A 9,954-nucleotide genomic window follows, 5' to 3' on the forward strand; every position below is an offset into this window, starting at 1 on the left:
GCGCTCCTCGGGTCCCTTTTGTTGAGTTGAGCACCGTACTGACGCTATGATCGTGTCAGTATTGGTTTTAAGATTGTATATGATGGGATGAGGACTCGGACCTGTCAATCCTAACAAATTAGAGGCAGTGTTGGTATGGAAACCTCTCGGTGATACACGCGTTGACATACCGTTATTTTTTTGTATTCTACATTACTTCCGCCATTCCAGAAAACAAACTTGTGAAACGGTAAATATTGGCCACTTGAGTGAATTTGAATTTAACTTTTGCTTCTCTCCATTAATTTGTTTATTCAAGCATGTATCGCACTTCTTTGCGTCACACTGGAATATTTTTTTAGTTTTTTCATAAACTTTGGTGCAAAAAAAACAACCTTTATACTTAAGTCAGGGTGCAGCCGACACTACGAGCCTCAAAGCCAACCGAAAAGCTCCAAAATTCCCGTCATCGCGTTCGCCATCTTTATGTACATGTGATATAAAGGAACTATCAAGCGCAGTGAGTGCACCCTGACCTTGCACCTTTATTACGTGTGCAAGCATATGCATGTTTTCTAGCCATTGTCTGCAATCTTGCTTAGTTCCAACGACGTCTATTTATGTTGTTCAATTAGACACAAAATACCCTTTATAGTTTCTAACCCAAGCAACACAGTTTATAGGCCAATATCTGGTTTTTCACTAACCATAGGGTCCTGAACAACAACAAAAAAAAGAAAGGTATAATCAAACTTGATGTCTTCTGGCCTGAGTCTCGGTATGTTGGCCCTAAATTGCCGAACAAGTGCCGGAGTTAGGAATCACTGCTTGGTTGCTCGGCTTTCACATAACTTCTTTGGCTCCGAGTTCCAAATAATTTGACAAAATCAGGCCTTACGTTTGGTTGTTCGGTTTCCACCTGGCTACCTTGAACTTAACTTACCAAATAAATGTCAAAATTCTGCTCACTGCTATTTTCCTTTTTGTCTGGGCGTATCCTCTTTGGCTCATGCCTGGCGCCTTGGAAATTTTGAGCCAAACAAAAACAAAATCTACAAAAAGGGGAAGAAAATTACTCTGGCAATACCCCCTCTCTCTCCCCCCCCCCCCCCCCCCCCCCCCCCCCCCCCCCCCCCCCTTAGCGCCTTGGGACGAAACCTTATTCTGCCCAAGTTAAGTTCCTATGATTGACATACTTGAATCAAATCGGCCGTTTTCCTGGCAGTCAGCCGTAGAAGCGTATGTGAATATAAAATACGGGCATGAATATGCTGTGCGTTAAGAACAAGAATCTCATCATTTGTTCACGCAAGCGTATATATGTTTATTTTCATCTTAATTACGTCTTTACAAGTCGCAGAAGATTGGTCCCGTTATGTGATGAAGCCTGAATGTATTTCTTCTTCCTTACGGACCTGGAAAAAGTAAAAAATAAGCGCATATTTCAGTATTTTATAAATGCATTAGGTATTATGATTTTGCTCTAGTTCGTCGACGAGGTTTTTTAGAATTAAAATAATTGTGCTCTAATATGACCCGATATTAGGAGGCAATATAAAGTTTGCCAGCGAATTTTCTTCAAAAGCATATTTAACTCCAGATGTATGAAGCTAAACAGACGAAACTCAGAACTGTTAGTTCGTTGTAAATAAATTATGGCCTCAATTGACGCGTTACTTTATGATATGACGTATCATAAGTCAAATTACCAAGTGCTCCACAAATTGAGTCACGTAAGTCTTTCACGATAAGTAGTGCAACTGCATGGTGACAGTCTTCGACACAGTATAAACATACACTCTTCAAAAGAGGTGTAGTGTTACACCCATTTTCCATATTTATTACACCTCAAAACTTCAGTTTGACGTGCAGCGCACATACATTGAACCGGCGGTACCAACTTTCAAGAACAGCGTGATAACCGAGTTGTACAACTTAATAAATAAGCTGATGTAGCTGTTAGTAACTGAAAAAAAAATATAATAAAAATCGAGTTTTTTATTGCTTCAAATGCAAAACCTCAGTGTTTATTTTTTCTCTCCAGCCTTTGCTACGTGCTTTAGCTGTTTAATAAGCTATATCATACCGTTATCAATCCCCTCGCACAATTTTGGACCGTCAGTTCGCCGTCAGGGCGCTGTTCGTCGAACTGAAGTTTTGAGGTGTAGTATGTGTGGCAAAGGGTGTAAACCTACACCCTTTTTTTTAGAGTGCAACATAAAACGTGAACCAAGACATTACAAGATAACGAGGCCTTAAATATGCGCTGCCTTAATCCATCATACTATATTTTTATTTGAAACCAGTTATCACCACTCTAGTATCTTATGCATGCTTGCTGCTCCTGTATTTAGTAAAAAAAAATATTAAAGCATAAAATGCTTTTAACGCTACCCCCAATCCCAAACATTTTGCCATTCCATTCATCCGCCCGTACATTTATTCATGCTTTTTCCGCTAAATTTAGCGGGGAAACTGGCAACACGTAGAGTCAACTGACGTCACGTGACCTGCTCGTCTTGGGGGAATTTACTGCATGTGACCGATACGACAGTTCAACTTTCCCGTTAAATTTAGCGGGAAACTTTATATGTTGGGGAAAAAACATTAATTCAGTTTCCCCGCTACATTTAGCGAGAAATACACGTCAAGTTACCTATACACCAATTCTGTCATCCTCTGAATTTGGCGGGAAAATTCACATCTTTTGACGTAAGCAACATTGCTGTTTCCCCCTTAAATTTAGCGGGGGAAATCGACGTCACGTGACATGACGTCGTGTGACCTATAAACCCTTCTGTTTCCCCGCTAAGTTTAGCGGTAAAATAAACATCACGTGACAAACTAATACACCTTAATTTAACATAGCACCTCAAACGTAAAGGTCATTGCCCATTTTTTTTTATATGGCTGCTTTGTATGTTATATTTACGAAAGGTGTTCTACTTGTTTCTTTGCGCAAAACTTCTTAGATAATTTTTGAGACACAAATTTGCAGCTTTCAATACACTCATGCATTCTTCCTAAGAGCAAAATTTGTAAATTATATGTGCGCACGCACTGTATATAAAAAAAAAAGAAAACGGCATTTCTTGAATTAAAGTAACTGCGGTAGGTCTTTTTTTTGTCTTAATGTAAGCTCATATAGGTTTTGTCTTACAAAAATTAGTTAACATTTTCCGCCATATTTTGCACATAAGTCTTTAAATGTTTTTGAGAAAATGCAATTATCGGTTGAGCAGCTAAACTCGTTATGTGCACTTTTTAAGTATATGGAGGTGAAAAACGATGTGGATGATAAATAGTCCCACAATATAATTCAAAATATATTACACAATATTCCGACAGTCCGTTTGATGAAGACAACAACTGGAACGAACTGGAAGCCCATTATTCGGATGATGGTTTTAAGGTAAGTAACCAAAATGCACGTCAGCTGGTTTCCTATGCCGCCTATGCTTGAATCGGTGAGCGCTTGAACCAAGCACTGCAGGAATAAAAGGAACACATAATTTGTTTAAATAACACTCCTTAGTAGAATAATTCCTAGTTAAGAAAAACTTTATTATAAGACTAAGCCATTTATTTGCCTTTGTGGTACCGAAATAATTTGTAATAAAACTTCTACGAAAAAGACAATTAAAAATGATGTTCACTTAAATGTTCTCGTACATACATATTCTGCATTTTACTTTGAAATGCACAAACCCATACAAATGTTTTAGGGTAATATTGATTACTTTACTATTTCAAAATACGTCAAACATGGCTAGCATATATCAATTCATTCTATGCCATGCCTGCTTCCCGGCACCTCATATACACCAACTCATGTTTACAAATAAACCGGAGCGCCCGGAGCGCCCCTAGCGGACGCCATCGGCGCCGCGCATGCGCGATGGGGGTGTGGGCAAGAAACTCGCCGTCGCCCATAAACAAACCATTGAAATGCGATGTTGTCGGCGTCGGTGTGAGTCCCCGCGCTCTTTCTGGCGTTGGAATTGTTGATTCTACGCCCTCTTAACGATCTCTGACTACTTGAGCATCGTCAACGAAATTACCGAGGCTCGTTATACCACAAAACTTCGCGTGAATCATCTGACATACGGCGATTCATTCCGCGTGGACGCCGCAGAATGTACTCTAAAGCCCGATTCACATGATTAGATTTCGCTCGCAATTTTCAGTAGCGACGTCGCTCGGACTGCAAAAGCGTGAACTGTAGCTGAGATGTCGACGTCGATACTGAAAATCGCAAGCAGAATCTAACCAAGTGAATCAGGCTTAACAACTCGGTGATGGCCACTGGTAACAATGATCAACATCTCCTTGTGTCTACTGTTTACGTCCAGCCTGCTTACCAACCTTCAAACTTTAGTCTTTTGAGGCCTGCACTTACTTTTTATCGCAAGTACTGGGCCCACGTTTGGTCTACGGGCCGGTGTCTTCTAAAAGAGCAGACGACAAGCAGAAACGTGTGAAAGAGCAGACGACAGGTCGGACGATCAGGCGGCCGTTTGAACTTGAAGACGCACTGAACGTAGTCCGCAGGTGGTCCGTACAACTTGACGATTTTGCGGCGCTCATTTCGGAACAAAACAAATAAATTTGATGACCAGAAGTATCTGTGAATTCAACCCAAAATGCTTCCCGCCCAAGCAATCGTGGTACGACGGCGTCTGGTTTTCCCTTTTCACGGAATATATCCACGTTCTCGGACGAACCGAGCGCATGAAAACTGACCTTCAAATCTTTCTCGGCACTTTTGGTACAGCCCCAGTCGCAGCATTTTGACGAGAAGGCAGGTTTTTGTCTGGTTTCTTTCAAAACAACGCAGGAATACACGTCTGGCATGGGCACTTCCGCCCACAGCCCCGGACCGGAAGTGCGTCCGACGCGCCACCACCGCGGCGTGACGTAACGGAGATGAGTTCGTGTATAAGCCAGGCAAACTTGTTACGGCGCTTTATGTTGAGTTTTGTCTAGGATGCTTGTGGAATTTTTTCTTTATGTCTCTTTTTTGCAATTGAATATTTGAGTTAGCACGTCATGAACGTTACTTTGTTTTACTTCTCTAAATTTTCTTTTTATGATTACGAACGAAACATCTAATATTGTGCTATTTCTTACTATAGTGTCTCGTGGTGTCTTTGATACTCGAGTCGCTGAACAGAATATACACTAAAACTCCGGGAAGTTATCAAGATTTAATAATTTATATCTTGTGCAGCACGCTTTATAATACAAAAGATTTAAATGTCGACATTTATAACAATGAGACTTTGTATTTATTTCTTACGGTCGTTAAGAATGATGGAAGATCTGAGAATGATTGGTGTTCATTTGAGGCTGCTGTTGAAGGAAGCATTTTTTTTTTAGAAAATTCCTGCCTTTCTTCGTTATGTGGCAGATACGGACCTATTACCCCTGTCCACTACAGAGCCCAAGCACAAAAGAACGGCAATCTTTACCTGCCTTTTACCAAGGAAGAACTCACTGAACGCAGATATTCGTTCCGATTGCTCTTGCTTTTTGTCTTCGAAATCAGCTCGCAGCCCTGAAAACCTGCCAACTGAATGGCTGTCGGCGACCCAATCATCGCTCCTCAGCTGCCACAAGCATTCTGACGTTTGCCCTCGAGATTGAAAGACGCATGTGGCATATGTGATGCTCTGATATCTCTTTAGATATTGGTTGCTTGCTCTGGCGCGTGCCCTCGCGGATTCCACTGTTAATGCGTCAACGTTCTTGATGCTGAATTCGACCTACTTATGATGAATGGTGCTAGCGTGTCAAAAAGCAATGTGTTCATTAAACGCCAGAGCCTAGAGACGTCAATCATGAGAACTGAGTCTTCTTTTTCGTTGGTCAAGGGCGGACCAAAGGGACAATTATGGCAGAAGTAACACAATCTTTATGATCTGGTACGGTATCATTGCCGCGAAATCGACGGCCTGTCTGAGAAATTGGGGCTCTTGAGGGGTGACAACGAATTTTACGAACGTACCGAGCAATAAACACCGATCTTCTTTGGAGATGGCTTGCTGCTGATGAGCCTGGCCGTAAGCGACAGGATGTACCGACGCCAACTGCCTCTGAGGTATTACAGCCCAAGGCATCCATGATGTCGTCAATCAGAAGCTGGTTTACTGTCTCAAAGGCCTCTCGGCGCTCACAGGGAGGAGAACCTACTGACCACAAAGCCTCCGAACGCCCACCTAGCGGAGAGCCGCGCCAGCGAGTGTAATACTCGTGGGTGGCGAAACTTCCTCTGAGCGACGAGCGGCGAAGGAACCAGCCCGAAGTGCGACGAGGCCTTTCTGGACTCGACGAGGGCAACTTTCTGCCAGTGGAGCAACCAGACTACACGGGTGCTTATCGCCCCAAGAGGGTCGTATATGCGCGCGGCTTTCAGCAAGTCCAGCCACGTAGACGTGTGAAGGCTTCAGTTGGCTTGCGCAAGGACAGTAAGTTGCTTGTCGTGGCTAAGCCTACTAGGAAAAACGCCCTATTTCTATCCCGGCTATGATATCTCGTACGATGAACTCACGGAAATTATGTCCAGTGCGCTATGGTATCCTGATCTTTCTTGTACGAAGCTGCTAAGTACGATATACATACACTTGGTTCCATATGTGTTTTCATGAAGATGACTGAAAGAAGATTGCGTGTCCGGTCTTGTGGCCAGCGGGTCACCTTCTTCGGCCATTCTTTGGTCAGCACAGGCTTGACGATAAGTGTAGTGTCGTGAAGTCTATTCACAAATTAGGCGACACTTCAGACTCCTAAACCCCAATCCGCGAAGTAGCGCCAACAATGCGGTTGAGCTAGAAATTGCCCGATTTATGTTCAATCCTGATATTGCTATTATAACTTTAACTTGGTTGTTGCAAATATCTGATAGTGATGTTTCCCTGGTGGTTTTCACGTCTATCGATGTGATCGAGTTGAGATTGGAGGTGGAGTTGCTCTTCTGGTTAAGGACACCCTTTCATGTAGGTTCATTGAACATTACTATGTTTGCAAAATGGTTTGGGCTTCCATACGCTTTGGTTTCCAGTCAATGCTTGTTAGAGGAATATACATAAGTCCCCAAGCTAATATCGACGTTCTTGACAGTCTATTCGAGATTCCTCAAACTAAAACTAAGGAATGTTCCCATATAATACTAGCTGGTGATTTTAATTTACAATATATCGACTGGGAAAACGTGATACTCAAAGAAAGCGGCAAACATTCAGCGCTTCCTTTTTATATTGCTTTTAGCAACAATTTAAGTAAAGTAGTCAAAAGCCCCACACGCATGTCAAATGGTAGTGAGTCGATGCTTGATCTACTATACCTACCTGAGATCGTTACCAAAAGTGTACTTGATGAACCAATCGCCAAAGGCATATCTGACCATGCACAGCTTGTCAGCGACCTCTCGGTTCCGCGGTATGTGTACGTAAAAACCGAAGAGGAACGCTATCGTGATTTTTCTCGAGCAAATGATATCGATATTACTGATTTCTTGGAACAAGCCCTCAAGAGACTTTTTCGGGATTTCAGAAATAAACGGGAATTCGGTAGATAAGTGATGAATTTTTTTCAAACAAGTCATTCCTTGATATTTCGACAAGTTCGTCCCTGAGATATCAGTCAAAAGAAAGAAACAGTCCGTAGGTAACGCGTGAAGTTTTACATCTAAAGCGTTAAATAATCAAAGTAGAACGATTCCAATCGAGTTGAGATATTCGGTTCCTTCCTTTTCAAATCATTTACGCGCCCTAGTGCGAATTTTCAAATATTCTTACTTCAATATCAAAATGCACAACTTCCTCAAAGATTATCAAAAATGTTTTGGGGCGCATTTCATAAAAAAAAATCTAACAATTAGGGAGCTTAGTTATAACGGGCAGACTCTTGACGATCAGCAGTAAATAACTAGAGAGTTTCATACCTCTTGTTCTGTGTACACTATTGTTAACTTTGTCCTGCCATGTTTCGCTGGGGCCAGTGTCATAGTACTCTCTACAGAAGGAATCCTTGCAGCTTTCTACGAAAACATTAGAAAGTTTTGTGACCAGGACAAAGTTTCTAACACGTTTTTAAACAGATATGCCGAACGGTGTCCCAAGTACCTTGAAGAGATTTACTCTTTCAGTTTAAAAACAGGCCAGCTGCATTTAGATTTGAAAGTCACCAAAGTAGTATGTAAATATAAGCGTGGAGATAAACAGTTTGTTTTAGATTGTAGACCAGTGTCGTTGTTTAGTACATGCGGTAGGGTTTTCGAATATTTCATTTTCAAGCACATCCTAACTTTTCTATAATCTACAGCGTTTCTTATAGATGAGCAGCACGAGTTCTGTAGAGGGTACTCGACGTCGGCTCTTCTCCACGCGGTCCATAATTTTGCTGCAATAATTGATAATGATGATCCAGTCGATGGCTGTTTTGTTATCTTTTGTAAAGGCGTTGGACAGGGTTTTCTATCGCAAGTTATTGCATGAGATGAAGCAGGTACTAGATAAGAATTGCTTTCTGAAATGGTTAGGCTCTTTCCTTACCAAACTTAAACAGTTCCTATATGTGGGCAAAGCACAATCCTATGAATTTCCCGTTCTATCTGGAGTATCCCAGCGCTCGATACTCTGACCATTGCTTTTTTTGGTCTTTAATAATAATCTGATGATAGTAAACCTTCGATACACTGTAGATTTTGTTGCAGATGCGTTTTTTATCAAAAATGTTTATATGATAGTCTTCAAAGCATATTTTAGTGGCGTCAAAAGTGGCTAATGGGCCTGAATGTTAAGAAATTAGTGCAAACGACAAAAACGCTAAGAAAGGTACCGCATAATTGCATTGCTGGGAATCCAACTAACCTACCGATTATTTGATAAATTATTTAATCGCTAATATTTCTTACCTATGAAACTGTTAAATTTTGAGAAAAAAAGAAACGTCAAAATGCAACACTTTTGCTACGCAGACACGGACGAGTATAGCTAAACGAAGGCAAACATAAGGTGAAATATTGACCTAAAGTAAACGGTAGGGGCGAGATCTGTAAATAAAAAAGGGGAGAAGGTTATACGTGTCCCGGGCACTTCAACACTGTGCATGTTTTTGTTTAGAGCATCAGAGACCTTTGTGAACATTGTGAATGTGAGTGTGACTCTTCATCCGCGCTGTTCCATCCAATCAAGAGGGTTCGGTATTGCCAGAAAATATCAACGAATATCTTTTCCTTTTGAGTGAAGTAATAATTTGTGAGTGTGAGTGTCTTTTAACTGTTCTCAACTAGGTTGATTTAAAAACCGAAATTGTATATTGCGCCACTTTATCACGTTATTAGCAAAAGCAAATAATTTAAGTTTGACTTTTTGAAAGAACTATTGTGTATGCTAATGAACCAAACCGATTAACTAATAAATTAAAGGGTGTTGAATACTCGGGTTAAAATTTTTAATTGGTGCCCAGCCTTATTTTTTACCCTATGCTATCAACTCTCATGCTTTAGCAGTAGTCAATGAATGCAAGTATCTAGGTGTTACAATTACCTCAAGTTGGACTCTCCTATTGACCTGGATATTTCCAAGGTGTCCAGAAAGCTCTGGTCGCTGCAAGGGCTGTGATACACTGCACTTCTTAAGTGAAGGTAACGCCGTGTAAATTTGTAATTCGTTCTTTACTAGAATATGCTCATAACTCAGGGGACCCTCCATCACAATCGTAAATAGACCAGTTGGAGAGGGTTCAAGAAAAATACCCTAGGTTCATTCATAACACAAATGGCAAAGAATCGCATGTTTCACCATAGTATGCTGCATCTAGACTGCCTCAGTTTTTATGTCAAATGAAAGTAAAGCGCTTAAAGTTTTTACATAGCAGAATACATAACAAAATTTGCTTAAAGTTTGATGACTATCTTCAGTATAACGTGAGACGTGACACAATACAAAACCGTAAAAAAACTGATTTGTGAGT

At 41.1% G+C, this 9,954-nt stretch overlaps 1 pseudogene; it reads left to right on the top strand.

Annotated features, from left to right (window-relative positions):
* The first annotated feature begins 3,380 nt into the window (after positions 1 to 3,380).
* LOC121833016 lies at positions 3,381 to 7,555 on the top strand (annotated as a pseudogene).
* Positions 7,556 to 9,954: the final 2,399 nt, after the last annotated feature.

The sequence above is a fragment of the Ixodes scapularis genome, unplaced genomic scaffold, assembly GCF_016920785.2.
Source record: "Ixodes scapularis isolate PalLabHiFi unplaced genomic scaffold, ASM1692078v2 PGA_scaffold6__148_contigs__length_123643588, whole genome shotgun sequence".
NCBI lineage: Eukaryota > Metazoa > Arthropoda > Arachnida > Ixodida > Ixodidae > Ixodes > Ixodes scapularis.